Genomic DNA, 21048 nt, shown 5'->3' on the forward strand with positions numbered 1-21048 from the left:
AAGTCGCGGGTGTCATCTGTGGAAGATAATGTGTAGACCCTCCAACAGCAGGTCAATAAATTGACTGTGATTTAACAAGAGCTTCCTGCCCGAGCCGAAGACGCAGAAGGTCGCTCCAAGCGCAACAACCTCTGTTTTGTTGGTTTTCCAGAGGGCTGCAAAGGCAGCTCCATGAATCGCTTTCTTACTTCATGGCTTAAAGACCTGCTGCCAGCAGACAAGATCCCAGTGTATTTTGTGGTCAAGAGGGTCCACCGGGCACTTACAAGAAAACCACCCCATGGATAAAATCCACGGCCGGTCATCACCAAGTTGCTAAACTATGCAGACAGAGACACAGGGCTGCAGCATGCCCAGTGAAATAGGGATAAACTTGTCTTCGACTCCAGGCCCATAATGATTTTTCTGGATTACACCCATTTGGTGCAACAACAAAGACAGTCTATCACAGCGGCAAAACGGAGCTACGTAAACTCAATATCTCTTACGTGTTACTTTATCCTGCCAGGCTCCGAGTGATTTATAATTCCAAAACATTTCTTTCCGATTCGCCTAAAGCAGTTTTCAACTATTCTGACGAAAGGGCCCACCTGAAACTACTCTCCCCACCACCACTGGAGTCTGATCTTCTAGGGTCTCGCAGCGGAATAGACCACGCAGGACGAAATCAAAATGGTGGCAATGCTCCTGTTCTGACCGATGATCTTCCAGCCCTGAACGAGCATTTTGACTGACCCAGGCCTGTGATACTCAAATTAGCACATTATTGTATGTTCATCGGTTGGACTTAAACCGATTATTCTGCACCAAGTAAAGGTGGATGCTATGCACAATGGCTGACCTGCACGGTCACTAGTACCCCACGGTTCATGTTAAACGGGGTGGTTGGGATCCATTCGAGGGGGGGCCTTGAAATCAGAGGTTGGGGTCCCGGATTGCTCCTCACCGCGACAGATGCTCCTAGTTCTTGGCAGTATCAATAGGGGGGAGGGGCATACCGAAGGGGGGGTTCCAGGAATGCAGAGTTATGTTATTTGTTGTTAACACACACAGAAACACATCCCATCCTTCATTAGGCAGACCAATATTCTTAGACGCAGACTACATATATGGCCACTCAGGCAGCAGTTTCCCATATTGGTGAACTGACGGTGGCCACGTGGAATGTCCGGGGGCTGCTCAACAAGGTGAAATGGGGGCAGTCATAAGGCAAGCTAAATGAGATGGGACTGACATTCATCTACTGCAAGAGACTCATCTCCTGGGCAATAAGGTTCCCTATCTAGCTAAGTTTGGGGTTCCACAGGTATGTAATGCAGGTTTCACTAGGGGCTCCTGTGGAACTGCTATTCTTATCCATGGTCATGTTCCCTTCATCCATACAAAACACTGGGTGGATCCTGGGGGTAGATATGTCCTCCTGACGGGAACTTTCATGGTGAACCACTCACGCTGGGCAGTGTGTATGCACCCCCGTCCCTTGGGAAAACATTTGTAGATGGTTTGACTCGCCTGTGGGGTGAACTTCCAGAGGGTCTGTATCTCCTGGGTGGCGACTGGAATGACATTATGACACCACTTGATAGGAGACGGGGATCGGGGTAGTCTCCTCGTAGGTACCTCTAAATTATCATCGCTTGCAGGGACATTGGGTTGGGCAGCACAACCCGCAGAGATAGGCTACACATACTTGTCAGCGGTACATGGTTCCTTGTCTCGGCTAGATTACTTGTTCATGCCACTGAGATATGTCCACAGGTTTGCCCAGGGATCACGTCTTGCGAGAGGGTTGTCGGGTCACTCTCCAGTCACGGTGAAACTCCTCCTAAATTTTCAAAGGCCCTCTTTTAGATGGCGGATGTTCCTGCGGCATCTGCGTGATCCTGATTACCAGGATTGTCTACACACTGCGATCCAAGATTATCTAACCTTAAATACCCACCCTGTAACCTCTAAAGTAACCCTGTGGAAGGCCCTGAAACCTACCATTAGAGGGGATATTAGATATAGGACTAACGACAAACGCAAGCGCTCCACCCAGAGGATCGAATTAGAGGCCCAGTGCATTTCCTTGGAGACGCAATACACGCTAGAGCCCACTTTGACTCTTCGGAGAAACCTGTCCCTTGCACAACAACAGCTGCACCATCATCTTACAGAGGAGGCGAAAGAAATCTGGTTAGCGCCCCAATATTGAATTTACCAGTGGGGGGACAAATCCAGTAAAATGCTACATAGAATATGTCAAGCCATGCAGGCCCCGGCCACAGTTCCAACCATCAGGGGTAGTGATGGTCCTTTGCATACATCCCCGGCGGAAGTGGTGGAGGAATTCACGCATAATTTCTCCACATAGTACACCCGGAGGGAACAGATCTCGGGTGATCTCATTGCAAAGTTTCTATGGGATATACCCCCTCAGCAGCTATCAGATCAGATAAGAGCCCAATTAGACGTCCCCATTACAATAGATGATTTAACAGCTGCATTAAACGTGATGCGCCCAGGTCGAGCTCCGGGTCCTAGCGGGTTCCCTATGAAGTTCCTTCGCTCTCATATGGCTGTGATGGGCCCACACTTATTGGAAACGATTCAGGAGGCCCTTGAGAAGCGACTACTGCCTCAAGCTGAAATTGTTGTCTTTTTAATGAGGCTAATGAAAATCTTGCTGACTTGTTGCCTTGACACAGGACTGCATGAGAGTTTTGTCCATGCTCATAGTAGTAACATTTAAATGTGTTATACTCCTACTGTAAGTGCTGAACGGTTCAGGCGACTTTTAAAGCGGGCCAATTGTATTTGATACTAATGATTACTATTCCATGAGACAATTTCGAGAGTGGGATCTCGTTATTTCTAACTGCATATTATATAATACTTCTCAGAGTGTAGATGTTCTGCATTAGCCTCATGAACTGTTGATATGATGAACTCATTTTGTATATATGCTCATTTGGTTTTCCAGTATTTCTTCGTAGACCCCTGATGAAGTGTCGACAAGTGACCCGAAATTCATTGGGTTTGTTAAAATACTGCATATTGAAGCGATCAAGTTGCAATTATGAATTATGAAGGAATGAAATTCTTTTGAAGATTGGAATATGAATGAATAAATTCATTGACTTATAAATCATTGATCGAGTGTGTGAATCATTTGATCAACACATGAAATCAAGTTAAGAAACTTTCAGTTTCATGAAAAAGTGCACACATCCTAGGGACTGCCTCGTCTGGCCCACGTACCCTTGCAAGGTAATTATTTACGTCTTGTGGTCGCACTGCTGGAGTTCCGCCAGTGGAACCAGATTGGTATTTCCACACTGGGGGACATTATGCGGGGAAAACGGAAACAAAAACTAATTTGACATGTATGGTTCGGAAAATGAAACAGTTGTGAAATAAACTCTTGAAGGAGTTAACCAAGCTCCCAAACAACAAAGAACTACTAACCACCATAAAATCATTAAATAAAATTTTGAGGAAACTAATCTGGAATGAAAAAACTAAAGCCAAGCATGATCTGTGGACAAATATTTTTTATGCCAGCAATCAAGCAAACTCAAGGGAGTTTTGGAAAATGATAAATAGCTTAGTAAGACCGGCTAAAACTGTTGTGTCATCTGTACTAACTGAGACCGAATGGGTAAACTTTATGGGGAACCATTTAAATCTGGGTTGCAACATAGTGGAAAAATATGATCATAAAAGGAAGGAGACATCACACCCAGAAAAAGAAAATGAAATTGATACAGCACAAGTTCAAGTGGCCGAACACCTAATTAAAATCTTTAATGATGTAGTACAGAGAGGGTTGATCCCCGAATCATGGAGAGGGTCACTAATATCCCCTATCTTTAAAAATGGAAATTGGGTCCGGCCTGAGAACTACCGTTTAATAACACTACGAGATACAGATGCAAAACTGTTTGCAGGGATCTTGTTGTCAAGCCTATCGGACTGGGTAAAGGAAAATGAAATTCTCCCGCCAAACCAAACAGGCTTTATTAAAGATCTAGGATTGACAACTAACATCCTAGCCTTATCCATATTAATGGACAAAGCAATTGCAATAAAACAACCATTGTAATTTTGCTTTGTCGATTTTAAATCAGCTTTCAAATGTGTGGAGAGAGAATGACTCTGGGAAAAGCTATGACTGCAAGGGATCCCACCACAACTACTACAGTTGATTTGTCTCCTCTATACACACACCTGGGTAAGAGTGCGGATGGGTTATGGCGGATCATTAACTAAGGAAATACCGACGTCAGGAGGCCTAAAGCAAGGCTGCGTACTTGCCCCATTACTCTTTAACCTGTTCCTAGCAGACTTAACAGAGGTTCTTAACAATATAAATGCTCATCCACCTAAGCTTGCTGACAAACACATATCAAACCTACTATATGCAGACAATGTTGTCCTTTTAAGTAATACAAAAGTGGGAAAACAACGCTGAATAGCGCGATTATCTGAGTATGCAAAAGTAAATATGATGGTAATAAATTAATCAAAATACAAAGTCATGGTGATTACAAAAAATTCAAGAAAGAAATACAAGTCAAAATGGTTTCTTGGAAAGTCACAATTAGACCAAGTAGAAACCTATAGATATTTGGGTGTTATATTTAACGATAACGGAAACGTTCTTCCACAGAAACTTGAAATCCATAGGAAATCAAATGCCTTGACAGGAGCATTTAGGACTATGCAAAAATCTATTAGCGACCTTACCTACCGCCAATTTCTGCTAAACTGCTACCCTCATTAACCTACGGCATTGAGGCCTTAAAAGGAAACGATGCAGCTATTATCAACAATGCGGGCTACTGTAGTGGGTTTGGTGTAGCAGGCGAGTGGCACTCAGACAGGCAGCTAGTAAGGATAACTAGGTGAAAGATGTCATTAAGAGTATGGTGCTACCAGAGTGAGGAGCAAAAGCCCTTCCCTCTGCAACGAAAATCAAGAACCTGGGCACTCATATGATTATCAACAGTATATACAGTAATTGGTAGTAAATGTAGTCGACACCGGATATTCTTCTTGAATATTTTTTATACGTGTGGATGTTCTAGAAAGTGACGGATGTGAGATCCAAGTGAGTAAACACAACATACGTTAATAAGGTGAAACTGCGAAATTCACCTGGAAGTCCTACAGTAATTCTCAAGGAATGGGAAATGGCAGAACAATTAAGCGGAATTCACTTGGAGAACGATTTGAAAAAGGTCTCTCAAGGAATCAAAGGAGCGGGTAAAAGGGGCACAACTTACATGATATTAAGCAGGCCCGGTAGCCTACACAGAGCTTTAACCCATAGATATCCATACCTGAGACTGGCATGGATAGAGACAGAGTCGCATCGGATCTGTTTGATAATTTAGAGAAAGGAACCTCCACAGCAGGGCCCTCCACAAGTCGAAACCCTCCACACAAAGACGGCCTCAAAGAAAAATTCATCAAGCTAGAAAGACTCAGAAAGACCGAGAATACCCGGTGGTGGGATAGCGCCACCCTGAAACAGTATCGTAGACTCAACAGAGTACCGAGGGGGCTTCGCTCGCAAATCTTCCCCACCTTTGACGATCTTGATGATGATCTGCTGTGGAAGTGGGAGGAAGCACTCACGGTAAACTCGAACACACTCACCCAGATCTTGATTAAAAACGCGGAACTAAGTAGCTCATAAAATAATCTTAAATCTTAAGCTATGATGTGTTTGTTTGTCAATCATAAAGGTTTGAATAATGGATGTTCAACCATATTTGCTACTGTAAAATTTTTACAAATATTTAGGTCGGTCACAATTTTAGCCGTGGCGTTTTTACTATAAATAATTTCTAAAAGTTGATAGTATTATGTTCCAGCTTTTTAACATCAACCTCACAGCAGCCAGTCATGTTTGCTATTGTAAAGTTTTTAAGAATGCTTAGTTGTATCTAACTTTAAGCTGCTGCATTTGAATGGTAATGCTTTCTATAGTTGAGCAGTACCATAGTCTAATCTTTAATCACCAACCCCGGACTCAGGCTTAGACATTCTGTGGGTGGCAATTGACTGGCAATTAGCCACTGTAAAAAACGTTTCAAAGTATTTAAAGCTTTATTGGCATTCTAGCAGTGGTGGGTTAATCTTCTAATTATTTTTTTTTTAATTATACAATTGCTCAACAAACTCTAAATCTAAACAAACATAGAATGTCAGATGTATCTGAATGCAACAGAAATTATTCTACAAATATTCATTTACCTAGCGCCGACCATATTTATATATTAATACCCAAAGGAATCGTTTTGTGTAACCTTAGCATAATGAACAATTAAGAAAAAGAACAGCAAGTTTGTAGACTTAAATCTGTAATATGCAGCTCACTTCTTTGTGCTGGTTCATAATTCATTAGGCTGACTTCACTATATGACAAAAATAAGTGATTGTGTCCTGCAGGTAATGCAATGGAATTTACAACGAAAACAGTAACCCACAGACCAGTTTACAGATAAAACACCTCTGCTTCATGTATGCTTCATACTTTGCAGCAGGTGCATTAAAACTCCTGTAAAGCAACATCACAGAATCCTCCTGGCATGCACCCGTATTTTGTTGATATTTATAGCCCTAGGCTTACTGGGGGGCATCTGAAGGGTGCCCCTGTAGATCTGGGGTCTGTCTTATGCCCCTTCATATTTGACCCACTTTATCATTTAATGATGAGACACACCCGTGACTAACGCCCACTGGTCTCTCATGCAAATGCAATTTCTAGCACTGAAACGAAGGCGCTTTACTCAGAGGTGGTGTGGGTAGGAAGATATTCAGATCGGTGACACGAAAAGCTGGGCATACTCACCATCAGTGCAAGTGCCTGGCCGCTGCAGGGTGCCTTCTGCTATTCCGAAGCTCAGACGAGCAGGTATAAGGTGGCTCTCTTCAAACAAGGTGTGACTGGCAGTTCACCGCCTCCCTGAATGTCATTTGTTTAGAGAAGGGATGGGAGGTGGGGGTGAATGAGAATAATAGAATGTAAATAGACTCTTTATACGAACAGCTAACAATACTAGTAAGTCTGCATATAAATCACGTAGGGGCAGATTTATGAGGCCCTTGCGCCACGTTTACGCTGCTGTTGCGTCACGCAAGGCGGCGTAAACGTGGCACATCCCTACGAACGATTTACAACGTGACGCATCTAGGCAGATGCGTCACGTTGTAAAGCCCTGCGCCGCTTGTGGGCGTTCCGGCGCAGGGTGGGCGTTCCGGGGCAGGTGCGCCTCGCAAAAGTGGCTGAGTGAAATCTATGAGATTTCACTCAGTCACTTTCAGGGCAATGCTGCGTCAAAACCCTGCGCCTGCTTGAAGCAGGCGTAGGTCTTGATGCAGCATTGTTAAAATGGGGCACCCCCGAGCCTTGCTGGAGCTGCGTCGCGCTTGCGACGCAACTCCAGCAATGTGCCACATTTCCGGCACAGATGCGTCACGCATCTGTGCCGTTTTTTGCACCATGATGCGCCGCATTATAAATGCGGCGCACCATGGCTGACGGAGCTGTGGCGCACTGTGGCTCATGTTAACTGGCGCATCCCTGGGGATGCGCCAGTTAACATAAATCTGCCCCGTAGTGTCAAAGAAAATACGAGTTTCGAAACGAAGGATTTGGCTACAGGTGTCCTGTATGCTACCATACACAGTTATTTCCTGACGCTGCACTGGTGAAAAATGGCTCACAATAGGGGCTGCTGGCAACACAGAGTTGACATGTTGCACCTTACGGTGGACGAGACGTGGCGCTCGTGCATTGAAACAAAAAAGCATTATGTAAATAACAATCCCCTCATTTGAATACATCAATGTTTCAATCAATCAATCAATCAGTGACACTTATAGAGCGCGCTACATACCCGTAGGGTCTCAAGGCGCTGGGGGAGGGGGGGGGTGCCGCTACTGCTCGAACAGCCAGGTCTTCAGCTTCTTCCTGAAGGAGAGGTGGTCTTGGGTCAGGCGCAGGTCGGCCGGGAGGGAGTTCCAGGTCTTGGCGGCCAGGTAGGAGAAGGACCTTCCTCCTGTAGTCGCTCTTCGGATGCGGGGGACGGCGGCGAGGGTGTGGTTGGCTGATCGGAGGTGGCGTTTGGGAGCGTAGAAGTTGATGCGGCTGTTGAGGTAGCTCGGGCCTTGGTCGTGTAGGGCTTTGTGTGCGTGGGTGAGGAGGCGGAAGGTGATTCTTTTGTTGACGGGGAGCCAGTGAAGGTCTCTCAGATGTCCGGAGATGTGGCTGGTTCGTGGGATGTCGAGGATGAGTCTGGCTGAGGCGTTCTGGATCTGCTGGAGTCTCTTCTGGAGCTTGGCGGTGGTACCGGCGTAGAGGGCGTTGCCGTAGTCCAGTCGGCTGGTGACGAGGGCCTGGGTGACGGTCTTCCTGGTCTCGGTGGGGATCCACCAGAAGATCTTCCGTAGCATGCGTAGGATGTTGAAGCACGCCGAGGAGACGTTGTTGACTTGCCTGGTCATGGAGAGGGAGGAGTCCAGGATGAAGCCCAGGTTGCGTGCATGGTCTGTCGGTTTGGGTGCGGTGCCCAGGGCGGGAGGCCACCAGGAGTCGTCCCAGGCGGAGGGTGAAGAGCCCAGGATGAGGACCTCCGTCTTGTCAGAGTTCAGTTTCAGGCGGCTGGTCGTCATCCACTCGGCTACCTCTTTCATCCCTTCGTGTAGGTTGGCTCTGGCGGTGGCGGGGTCGTTGGTCAGGGAGAGGATCAGCTGGGTGTCGTCGGCGTAGGAGATTATGTTGAGGTTGTGTTGGCGTGCGATGGCCGCGAGGGGGCTCATGTAGACGTTGAAGAGGGTGGGGCTCAGAGAGGATCCTTGAGGGACGCCGCAGATGACTTCGGAGGCCTCTGACTTGTACGGTGGTAGGCGGACTCTCTGAGTTCTTCCGTCGAGGAAGGAGATGATCCATTCCAGCGCCTTGTCCTGGATTCCGACGTTGCTGAGGCGCTGTACTAGGGTGCGGTGGCAGACAGTGTCGAATGCCGCGGAGAGGTCTAGGAGGATGAGGGCCGCTGTTTCTCCGTTGTCCATCAGGGCTCGGATGTCATCGGTGGCGGCGATGAGGGCGGTCTCGGTGCTGTGATTGGCTCGGAAGCCGGACTGTGAAGGGTCGAGGGATCCATTCGTCTCGAGGAAGGCGGCCATCTGCTTGTTGACGGTCTTCTCGATAACTTTGGCTGGAAACGGGAGGAGCGAGATGGGGCGGTAGTTCTTGAGTTCGGTGGGGTCCGCTGTTGGTTTTTTGAGTAGAGCGCTGAGTTCGGCGTGCTTCCAGCTCTCAGGGAAGGTGGCGGTGTTGAAGGATGTGTTGATGATGTCTCGCAGGTGGGGTGCGATGACAGCGTCGGCCTTGTTGAAGACGTGGTGAGGGCAGGGGTCGGTTGGTGATCCGGAGTGGATGGAGTTCATCGTGCGGATGGTGTCTTCGGTGCTGATCGGGGTCCAGGCGTGGAGGGTGGTGGTGGGGGGTGGTTGTTCGGTCATGGTGTGCGTTGGTTGGTTGTTGAAGCTGTTGTGTATGTCCACGATCTTGTTGTGGAAGTATGAAGCGAGGGAGTTGCAGAGGTCTTGCGATGGGGTGATGTTGTTGTTTCCTGCGCTGGGGTTGGATAGCTCTTTCACGATGTTGAAGAGTTCCTTGCTGTTGTGTGCGTTGTTGTCCAGCCGGTCCTTGAATGTTTAACCTCAGCAGAGCTACGACGGTAGATAATTAGTCAGTAAAGGGTAAATGGGAAAGTGAAAGACCCTTTGCAAAATCTTCGAAAACTTTCAATAATGCAAAATCAATGTTGTCAGTTGAGACCCGTGCCAAGCCCAAATTTAGCCCAACGCAGTCCAGTGTTTTAAAGATGAATCTAAGTTCTATTCAATATACAGATAGTGGGAGGAGGTTAACTGGACACCTGTGTTAATAACTACTCATTTTCAAGACCAGGCCCCAGAACCTGAAATTCATGAATTACCTCTACAAAAGAAGATTATAAACTACTTTATGTCTATGAATGTATGCATGTTCCACATTAGCACAGTCCCACTTCCATACCACCATTGGATTGGGCCCTCTAATGAGGCTCTTTTACTCCTGTCACCCAGCCAGGGCTTTAATTATCCACGCTCTTATCTTTAAATTCTCAGCAATGACTGCAAACACCCTAAAATAATCCCTGTCATCAACGCAATCCAAGTTTACATTAATGTGTTGAAAGAAGTGGCGTACTGTAATTTTACCAGGGATGGGGCAGTGGCCACACTTGCACACATACACATCACTTACACCCATGCATTCACACACGCACATACACCCATTCACAACACTCACAAATCAATTATAAAATTAATTCGATAGTTTTATCTAGCACTAGCTAGATACACACACAATCATACATACATGCATGAAACATAAAAAAACGCATAAAACGTACCTTAACTACAGCTCTCTACGAGAGGAAAGCCTCAAAGGTCCCAGGAGGGTTGGGACTGCTGACTTGGCTGATTGGAAGGCAGCAGTCCCAACCGCGTCACTGAGAAAGATGTGGTCAGTGTGATCCCTGACCCTACCTCACTAGGGGGCCCATTACGATGTTGGGCGGATTGCCTCCGCCAGGCTGGCGGTAGCCACCGCGGGCCTGGCGGAAGCAATCCACCCGACATCCAAACTAGTTTCCCCCCCCCCCCCGCCATATTAGTATGGCTGGGGGGACCTCCGCGGACAGAAAGACCGTCCCCCGCTTTTCTGTCCCGGTCCCTTTGCAGTCGGGGCGGAAAAGGAATAATATGGTGGCGGTGTCTATCAGACACCGCCAGCCATATTATGATGGTTGTATTTAGGTACCTTTCCGCGGCGGCAGAGTGAAGGAGAGGTGGGGGGTGCACAAGGGGGGGTACCTGTGGTACCCCCTTCATTTGCATTTACAAAGCGGCAGGCACCGCACAGTACCTGCCGCTTTGTAAATGCAAATGCTGAAATGCATTTTAAGCATTGTGGCGGGCGGTGCAGAGAGCACCGCCTGCCACAATGCTAAAAATACAGGATGTGCCCGCCACTGTGGCGGGCACATCCTAATACCCCCCACGGGACCCCCGCCCTTATGGCGGGTGGTCCTTATAACCACGAGGATGGTGGGCGGGCAAAGTCCGCCTGCCATCCTAATGACCCTCTATGTGTCTAGTTGCCGCTAAATGACCCTCTGCCCTGGGTGCTTCAGGGCATAAAAGTGCTGAGGTCCGAGGCAATCAGTGGCGCTCCCCTGCATCACATTGCCAGACTGAGAAGTTTGTGCCCACAGGGCTGTGACATCTTCAGCCTGGCAAAATTCAGCTCCGGCAGCCAGGAGTCTGCGCATTTAGCGCATTTCCAGCTGCTGCCTGACTGACCTGAACAAGAAGAGTGTTTGTCAAACTGGCCTTTGTTCAGCCTGACAGACACTTTTTTGCCTGGAAAAAGGTGGGGGGAGGGGCACCTCAGCCTGTGCGGACAGGCCTTTGCTAGTTTAAAGCAGTAACTTATTGAGCAATATACGTACAGTAAAATGGAAGTGGAGAAGGATAGCCTGAACCAAGCCAAGAAAAAAATAGCAATGTACATCATGCAACAAAAATCATATATGACTAAGATAAGGTGTCTTGCCAATTCAATAACTTGTATTTTTAGCAAGTGGGAGCATTTTATTTTAGCACACTGAATTATACCACTGCATCAAGATGTATTTAATAAACGGGAATGTTTTGAAACTTGAAGTGGGAACCATTCCTGCCCCCGCCTTGATGGAAAATGCTGTTAATGAAAGGGGAGTGCACTTGGTGTGGCGGTGGACATTCCCAACACCCATTGATTTAGACGCTGCCCCCTATTTACAAGGATTGCACAAATAAGAGTCAGCGCAAAAATTAAGACCCGGAAAAGCATGGTCTTGACTTGACCAAACAAGGAGAAAGGCTTAATTAATTTCTGCTCGTTTTTGCTGTTTGTATGTGTGCTGCATTATGCAGCAAACATAGAACAGCAAAATCGCCATGAATGATTGTTCATGTGCAAAAAATGTGTCTCTTCCTGCACATAAATAATAATTTAAAAGATGACAATTTGCAACTTCTATGTGCGCTGCAAAGTACCGCACACGTAGAAGTTACAATTTGCCAATCTGGATTGTTTTTGTGCAAGAAGGGACACCTTCCTGCACCTAAACAATCATTTAATCAATACAGGCACCCTCGCACTATGGTGCAAGGGTGTCTGCATTGACACTAGGCAGCTGAGTGTAGCACCAGAGCTACGGAAAATGCAGAGATGTGCCATATCATTGTAAATACAGCACATCAGTGCGGTTTCAGAATGACGGAGCATGGCATTCGCATTGTTTGCTTAATGCCACACTTAGCCATTTCCTTGGAAATATGTCCCTTAGTTTGGTGTGCGTGCAAATCTTGCATTGTCCATCCATGGTGAGTTGCACTACTGGTGATACTAATGTTTGAGGCTGTCTGGCCTAAAGGGCCCTGTGACCTCAGTGACAGAGACACTGTTGTTCTAGGGTATGCTACTTTGAAAGGCCTGCTTGCAAGACTGGAGTGAACTTCAGTATGGATAGTTGCAGACAGGCCTTCAAGCTGCTAAGACAAGTAGCAGTCGGTGGTGGGAGTGCTGCCGGGCGGTGACGTGGGGAGGGGGAGCGGCAGGGTGAAGGGTCGCATTTGGCGATGCAGTGCGTGCAACAAAATTTGTTTTATTTATTTCTATGTTTACTTACCTGTATTTGGCCGTATTCCGTAGTTTACGACCCCCCACCCTGCAACTCCCCCTCCCCACGTCACTGCCCAGAAGCACTACCGCCACCGACCGCAACTGGCTAAGACACCAGGGCTTCTAAGGTCTAGCGGAACTTCGAAGGTCTAGCATGGGAATGTGCTGTCTCAGGAGAGTGATCTGGTGGTCTGGTCATAAAGGCTGAACCTGGTTCCCCAGTTCCAAATTTGGCTGCTCTGGCGACAGTGCCACATCCTCTCCCCCACTGAGCACCATACTGTTCCACTGAGAGAAACTTGCACTGCCTTCAGCCACAACCAAATTGTGTCCCACTGTACACAAAGAATGTGACTCAATTCAAATGATGCACTTGATAAGAGTAATATGCTGCCTAATTAAAAAACATCTTGGAAAAAGCAAACCCTCATAGGCAATGAAAGTTTAAGTAAAGCATATGAAATGTAAGCAGAATAACATGATTAACTTAACGCTTTTACATTTATTTTCAGTGTTGGCTCGCATAGGTAAGGTTGTGTGGCATGGAGTGTCGCGGGGCAGAGGATAGTGGAGCTCGAAGTATGACAGGAAAGATTAAATTAAATAAAGTAATAAATAAAACCACTTACCTTGCGGCAAGCACAAGGTAAGTGGTTTTATTCATTTATTTCTCTACTTTCTCCTTTCCCATTGTATGTTGAACTCCACTACTCCCCCAACATCGCTCCGCCTCACAGAGTTAACTGTGTGAGCCGCCACTGCTTATTATTCAGAAGTCAATGAGTGTTTTGCCAGAAAAGTTAAAGACCTGACTACAGGGCCTGGAAGGGACCCATTTCAGCGTCCATTGCTTGCATCCTTACAAAAAGTGAGCAGCATGGTTTAAAAAGACCACAACACTGAACACAGGGCCGTGGTACACATTTTATAAACTAAAAAAAGGAAAACAGCCGATAAGGATCACAGTAGACATGTTCTACTCCATTCATCAACCAGGTATTGGTAAGTAGCACTTCACTGGCAAACTCCGCAAAGTAGTGCTAATGCGTTTGGGTGTGAATAAAACCAATCTGGCCACTTTGTGACCACTCTGTGATGCTTTATTTAGTTATTTATTTATTGTTTGTATTTTGAATCTTTTTTTTCTCTTTTCCCAAGGCTGCACTTTAGAACAGAAAAATTGGAGAAAAAGAAATTTCCAGCAAAAGTGTATATGTCTTTTATGGATCCATTTCACTGGGCAACAAATGAGGAAAGTAGAGGAAACAGGGTAAGAGACGTTTATTGAAGTCACGGTTTTCAGCAAGTGCAGAAAACCACTAGAGCAAGACAGAGACAGAAAGAGAGGGAATAAGAGGAAGAGGAAGTAAGAGAAGAGGGGCAGCTGACTGCGGCAGAGCAGGAGAAGGGACACTTCAATACTAATCTTACCTTAATAAACCTGCAGGGCACCTATGGACGCTCACGCTCAAAAGAAGCAGGGTAAGCCAACCAGCCCTTGCCTTCCCTTGACACTCCTGACTCCTCCTTTCTCAAACTCCACAACACTCCGAGTCTGCTGAGCCAAGAGCTATTTATGATTTAAAACGTTTTTTTTTAAATGGCGACAGGCCTTGTAACATCATTTGTCCATGCTCTCTGGTGGCAGGCCAGCAACATAAAGCAGGGCCGTCATAAGTAGCACGTTCTCGCTATGAATAATTGATAGCCCTGATTTGAAACTGGGGGGCGCCCAGAGCCTAAGGAGTCAGGCGCACCCTATACCACAAATATTGCGCACACAAGGGTAAATGTCGCCCAACTTTACACAACCCGCCAGGGGTATTTTTTCCCATACAAATGGGAAAAATGTCATCCTTATGTGTGGGAATAAGCCCATCTGGAAAAACTATGCAATATTAGACTGTGCACCAGGAAGAAGTACAAACCTAAGATGGCCGCCTGATTTTCATTGGCTGCCAAACTGAAACCCTGGATTGCTGGAAAGCTAATGACGTTGAACTGAAGAGGAGGGTCCATCACAGCTCTGCTTGGATAAAGCATGAAGGCATTGGGAAAGTCAACAAAACAAGTATGGCTCGCCCAGAACAAAGAAATGCGATCTCCAGGAATAGTTTAGAAAGACAAGATAAAAGCACCAAAGCAGCGTGCATGTGGCTGCACGTTTCTGAGGCAATGCTGCATGGGAGTAAACGTCTAAGAACAGGTGGGGCATGCACCAACCAGTAGCCTTTTACAGGCTATGATTTTGGAATGACATACACTTAAGCCAATCCAAACTGGTGGAAGGGTCAGACCCTACAAAGTATATACACCAGATCACCTGACAGCACAAGTGCTGTCTAGGCTCGACCTAAAAACTATTAATTTTCGTTATTCCCATCTCGTGCAGAGGTTGTGTCTATTTGAGAAGGACACCGTTGCTTTTTGAGGCAGAGGGATACCGTTATTGATTTTGTCATTTGAGTTCTGTGAGAATGTATCCTTTTTCCTCCTTTGCCTAACATAAAGACCTCCCTTCCCTCATGGTAGGTGGGTCAGCCAACCTCCCTTGCCAATGTTTTGAAGTCCATTCACCTCACCATCTACATAAAGCCACTCTTGTCTACCTCTAGGACAGCGCCAAGCCTGCAATCCTCTTCGACAGGCTCCAACAGTGGGAAAACAGAGGGGAAATCATTACACAAATCAATGGACTCTGCTGGTATCCTGAACTGTGAAGCATGTTTTTTCTCATATTTTACTGCTTCACTGGAGCTATAGGCATATTCATACGAATTGCCCTTGATTTTGCACATTTGTGCAGGAGCTGGGTGGGTCTGGACTCACTAACCGGTTCGGCATGATCCACTGCTTATCCACAATTTCAAGGCGCTAAATTACACAGGCCCAATACAACATAACATCTGCATCTGCTTTAACAAACCTTCCAGACACCCCCACGTATCCATACTCTTACTTGCTCAAATCCCACACATATGGAAAATCAGGTCTGGGGGTCAGGCCTTTTCCTAAATTGCTCCTACAGCATGTATTGACTTGAAACTACAAGAAGCTAAAGAACTGGGAGACATATTAGCAAGAACCTCATTAAAATTATCACTGTTTTAGCGGCAGGAAACTGCCGCTAAAACAGCAATAATGGGCTTGCTAATATGCGTTATAGAATTCTAATAGAAGCCCAGGATGGATGTGAAGGACATCTAACCTGGGCTTCTATTGGAATTCTATGACGCATATTAGCAAGCCCATTATCGCCGTTTTAGCGGCAGTTTCCTGCCGCTACAAGAGCGATAATTTTGATGAGGTTCTTGCTAATATACCCCTGGCTTTTTGAGTAGTCCCACTAGGCCCTAGGTATGGCTCTACTCACACTTTCTCAGCACCAGGATACCCTGCTAGGTGATAGTGTACTTTAGAAAACTGCATAAAATAACATAACCTTTGCATTTTTCTGCATATGGGGAACAAAATCATTCTTGATTTTGTTCAGATCCTACTTTTACAGTGCCCGATTTTACCACAGAAATTACAAGCAGTGCTCTTCTTCGGCAAATATATATATGCATTCACTCAAAAATTATTCACAGGTCATCTACCATTACCTTACATATGCACCATCCCATCTGATATCTGCCAGGCCTTCACGGTAGTCCAACACAACTCCATCTACTAAAGGAACAAGTGCAGCTGAAGGTAGATAAGGGATTCTCATTGCTCATCCACAGCATGTCATGAGGATAAAGTCCTGCTTTTTTCATTTTAAGTTTTTCTGAGGCTCATCAGTACAGGCGGAAGGGCATCTGGCCATTTCAGTGATTTTGAGGCACATACGTTTGCTAATTTTTATTTTAATGTTTGATTGTTTCGCCCCACTATATCTGATGTGTTTGGGTTGTAACTGTAATAGAACTTCTGCTCCATTTGTAAGGCTGTGAACAGTACATTTATTAACTTACTCTTATAATGGTTACATTTATCTGATTGTAAGGAAGTTTGCATGCTGAATATGGGGATCAACCCACTAAATAATTGTTTGGCTCGTTATGCTATCACGTTGCCTTGGTGTGTAGGCCTCAACCCACTTTGAGAATAAACATATAGTGGCTAAAATGATTCTCAGATTATTGCAAACAAACATTTGAATGAAATCTATTGACATTCTGGTGAATAGGCCCTGAGACTTTCCTAAATGGCTCATTGTTACTATTGTCCTTTTCCCGGCAATAATTTGTTGAAAAATAATACATTGTTGACATAATTTTCCATCGACAGTACTTAAGTGTTGATTGAAATAGTACTTGATGAAAAGCCTGACCTTAGCTTCTCAACCAATATTTGTATAACCTTTGTCACTGTGTATCTTACATCAGGTGGTCTTATTTTGTAAGAATGCTACTCTACCTGCATTCTCCACCAAAAGTCTTCATGCTGTCTCATTGGATATTCTAGGGTAAAGCAGGACTGTGGGCAGTGCTATCTTCAAGAGTATATAAGGAATGTGCTTCTAACCAATAGAAATGTCAATGCAATTAATCGCATAGTCAAAGAAATAGGCCTTCTTAAGTCACAAGCAAATTTAAAACCAAGACGGTTCATTAAAAGTCCTCAATCATTGCAGAAGGGAAAAGTTGAGTTAGGCAATCGGGTATAGCTCAGTCAATTGGTAAGATACAACATGAGAAGAATTAAGCCTTTCATAAATAAAATTAAAAAGAATGTAGATCTGCTCCCCAAAAATAAAAGAAAACCTCAGGCTCATCTCCAAAGGGACCCTTTAATATAGTGAGATGCACACAGTCATCATGAGTTGAGCAAAATGTTGCATATTCTCGGAAAATCAGAATACAGAATAAAATGCAACAACACAAACACAAGGAGATAATGGACCGAGCACTGAAACTTTTCAGACTCTCACCCCCCACTTACAGATCTGGGTTTAATCCATCATTGTTCTTTAGCTTACTTTGCCACCTCAGTTCAGACCCAACCATATGCAAATCAGTCTTGACCCTGCTCCTCATGGGAACAGTCCAGCCCGAACTTCCAAGCCAGTTCTTCCCTGTACCAGAAACAAGCATCCTGGGACCGGTTTCGGGGCTTTACCCTTTATAAGCACAGCTTGTTTGTATACAGTGGCAAAGTGAGCAAGGGAAATACATCTTGGCATACCCTGCCAACTTAGGGCAAAAAAAGCAAACACAAGGAGATGATGGACGGAGCGCTAAAACTTTTGAGACACTCACCCTCAGTAAACAGATCGGGGTTGAGTCCATCACGGTTCTGTAGCTGACTTTAGCTCATCATTCTTTAGCTAGTCTTGATCCTGTTCCTCCTTGGACCGGTCCAGCCCTATCTGCCAAGCCAGGCCTTCCCTGTACCGGAAACAAGCATCTTCGGATCAGTTTCAGCGTAACACCCCTCAACAGCCAGGCTTGCTTGAATCCAGTGGCAATGTGAGCAAGGGAAACACATATTGGCATACCCTGCCAACTTAGGCTGAAAAAAGCAAACACAACAAGATGATGGACAAAGCGCTGAAACCTTTCAGACACTCACTCCCAGTCACAGATCTCGGTTGAATCCATTATTGTTCTTTAGCTCACTTCACCACCCCAGTTTAGACCCAGCCATCTGCAAATCAGTCTTGACCCTGTTCCTCATGGGAACAATCTCGACAACACTGCCAAACCATGTCTTCTCTAGACCAGAAAAAAGCATCCTCAGGCCGGTTTGAGGGTAACATCCCTCATAAGGAAGGCTAGCTTGAATCCAGAGGCAAAGTGAGCAAGGGACCCAAATCTGGGCATACCCTGCCAACTTAGGGAAAACAAACCTTAACACCATCCCACAAATGAATAATATCTGACAGTACAAAAGTCCCTACACAACACAGTGATAAACATATGAAATGAGTAGCCTCACTGAGCTTCAGGCCGGAATATTTGTGCACATTTTAAGTGAGTGAACAGCGTAAATGAACCAAAAATGAGAGAAGCTCCACATACCAAATTGACAGGGCTTAGCCACACTGAAAAATAATGAATGTTCCCTTTGGTGTTTAATCATATATTCTCTTTTTTGTATAATAAAACCTCGAACATTCATACTCCACACATTTTATAACATAACAGGTCTATAATTGTAGTGCCATAAATACTCAAATGGTGTTTCAGATCATCATGGTGTCTCTGGATCCCTGTTTAGGTACTGTTGGTAACCCAAAAGCATTGACACTGCTTCAACTATGTATTGAATGGGGTTCTGCAAGACTACAAAAACCTGTCTCTCACATTCAAGCATTGGTGCATTGAACTAATTTCACTCGTGTCACCCGTGGGTGTCAAAGCCCCTTGTAGAGCTGCGCCAAAGATGAAGTATACACAACATCAGAATGGAGAACAATCTGCCTCCCAGGTGAGAATGACTAAATTATAGGACCCCACCAAGATATAATGAGCGAAGAGTGTGGCTCGGGAAGTTAAATAAGAACGGGACCTAAATCCCAGGAGCCCCAGTGTAATGCAATACATGTTGGCCAGGCACAACAATTTAAACAAAATTCCTTGTCATACCAATAGCCAGTGTAGTTTAAATTGGGCATCCATAGCATGATCAAATGTACCCAGTCCGTGGACCAATCTCACTGCCATGTTCTGAACACGTTGCAAACTCATGAGCAGCTTTGGAGAGGAGACCTAGATGACAAAAACGTTGCAATTCAGAATGAATTGTGTCAGTTACCAATTATGATCTTAATTTTGTGGGGATGGCTGGCAATATTTTCTTATAGAGCCTACTCTGGTGGAAAATTTCCAAAACAATTTGCTTTTCCAATAATAGCCCATTATCAAAGCGAAAATAAAGACTTAAACAAGCTGGCAGAATGGGCTTGCTCCCAGTTTGCTGGACTTGAAATAGCCATTCCATAAGTGTTCTAGGCCACATATTGAGCATCTCTGTTTCATCAGCAAGTAACTGCAACATAATTCTGCTCATCCAAGAATAAAAGGCAGGACTGAAGAGTATGTTTAATCTCCTCTATGGTACAGTCTAAAAGATGAATTGGGTATCATGTGTATAGGACATGCAGTCTAGTTCAAAAATCTTATGATCTTGATCAGAGGTTGCAAATAGATGTTAAACAGCAACATGGACAATAAAGATCCTTGAGGGATGCCATGCATCACCGTATTGATCTTGGACCTGAAGGAGAAAAGTGTCAATGACTGACTGCACATTGCTAAGAAAGAGGACAACCGTGCAAGTGCAGCGCCCCTTAATCCAACTCCCATCAGCTGGTCCACTAAGAATGGGTGGTTTGCCATATCAAAGATTCCAGCAGAATGCACAGCATTCAGGCTCTTCCTAAGATCATCTGATAGCAACACAAGTACTGTCTTCATGCCCATGCCTGGGTGAAAGCTGGGCTGAATTGCAACTAATAGATTATAACAATCTAAGTAGTTTGAACCAATTGGCCAAATAATTCTCCCTTTATTTAACAGTGGTAGGGAGTAAAGGTAAAGGTTTATAACAGCAAATGTTCAAGACTATGGGCTTGATTTAGAGTTTTGAGTATGGGTTACTATGTCACAAATGCAATGAATATCCTGTTCGCTTCATTACAAGTGCATTAAATCTTGTGGTACTTGTAACATGGCAGACAATATATATGTCATGTTCTAACAGAATACCCATCTGCCAACTCTCAATCAGGCCCTGGTTAGTTTTCCCAAGGATTTCATCAAACTTTCAGTTATAAATCACTGTGCCATAGGAGAATGAACAGTTTAAAATTGCTGTATGGGTTGCTGAACAGTAGCTGCTAATTCATGCAGGATCTTGGTAGGATCTTGGTAGGGCATATACCATCAGGCAAGTTCATTTTGATTGCCAGGCACAACCTTGTGCCAGATCCCAAGGGAGCAGAAGTATATTCCTCAATATTCACCCATGGATACATGCAAAGGAATTCACTTATTAACAATGCAATGAATTTATGGGGCAAAGGGAAATTGGGAGTGAGCAAGGGTGTAACAAACGCCCCCTCAGCCCACGCGGTGCGGGGGGGCCCGCCCCTCCAGGGGGCCCGCACTCACAATTACAATTTTAATTATGCCTGTGTTTTGAGGCATTTATAATGCCAGCGGTGTCTGACTGGGCCCAGCTCTGACGCTCTTGATGCCCGGTGCGGGGACCCGACTGGGGCCCGTGATACATTTATAATGGTGTCTGGGGGGCCCGAGGCTCTTGAGGAATGTTGCAGGGGG

General features: G+C 45.3%; 1 protein-coding gene across 1 annotated transcript in view; it reads right to left on the bottom strand.

Annotated features, from left to right (window-relative positions):
* Positions 1 to 6975, bottom strand: part of LOC147709474 (serotriflin-like) — a 356117-nt gene extending 349142 nt beyond the window's left edge. Inside the window, exon 1 of the mRNA XM_086925498.1 lies at positions 6845 to 6975. The gene's annotated coding sequence lies outside the window, so the exon portion shown is untranslated. The remainder of the gene's footprint in view (positions 1 to 6844) is intronic.
* Positions 6976 to 21048: the final 14073 nt, after the last annotated feature.

This window comes from Lissotriton vulgaris, chromosome 6 (genome assembly GCF_964263255.1).
Source record: "Lissotriton vulgaris chromosome 6, aLisVul1.2, whole genome shotgun sequence".
In the NCBI taxonomy this organism is placed as follows: domain Eukaryota; kingdom Metazoa; phylum Chordata; class Amphibia; order Caudata; family Salamandridae; genus Lissotriton; species Lissotriton vulgaris.